Genomic DNA, 494 nt, shown 5'->3' on the forward strand with positions numbered 1-494 from the left:
GGCTCGCCCCCTCCCGCCTCCTCGCTCTGATTGGCCCGGCCCGGAACGGCCTCCGGTGGCGGGCGCCCCCGAGGCCACGCCCCACCGCCTCCGGGCCTCCGGCCTCTCCCATTGGCGGGCGGCGGCGAGAACGGTGCGTGCCCTCTCCTTGTCCCCGCCCCCTCGCGCCCCGGCCTCCCCGGCGGCCCGCCTCCCGGTTCCGATTGGCGGGTCCGCGGCACGCGGGCTCCGCCGCCGACTCTGATTGGTCTTCAGGGCTGCCAAGTTAGCACTCGCGGCCGGGAGGCGTCCCGCGCTTGCGCAGTTCCGGTTCTCCCGACGGACGACGTTCGTTGCCGCCAAATTTCAAAGGCTTATGCTGGCCTGCGCGGAGTGGCACGCAGAGCGCAGAGAAGCAGCCGTGTGAGGGGCTGGGGGCAGGGGGAGGAAGGCCGCCCTCGGAAAACCGGGGGAGAGGGAGTGGGAGTGCTTTACCAGGTCGGTGCTCTACACCC

The sequence above is a fragment of the Carlito syrichta genome, unplaced genomic scaffold (genome assembly GCF_000164805.1).
Source record: "Carlito syrichta isolate Samal-C Ts95f unplaced genomic scaffold, Tarsius_syrichta-2.0.1 Scaffold135939, whole genome shotgun sequence".
Lineage (NCBI taxonomy): Eukaryota > Metazoa > Chordata > Mammalia > Primates > Tarsiidae > Carlito > Carlito syrichta.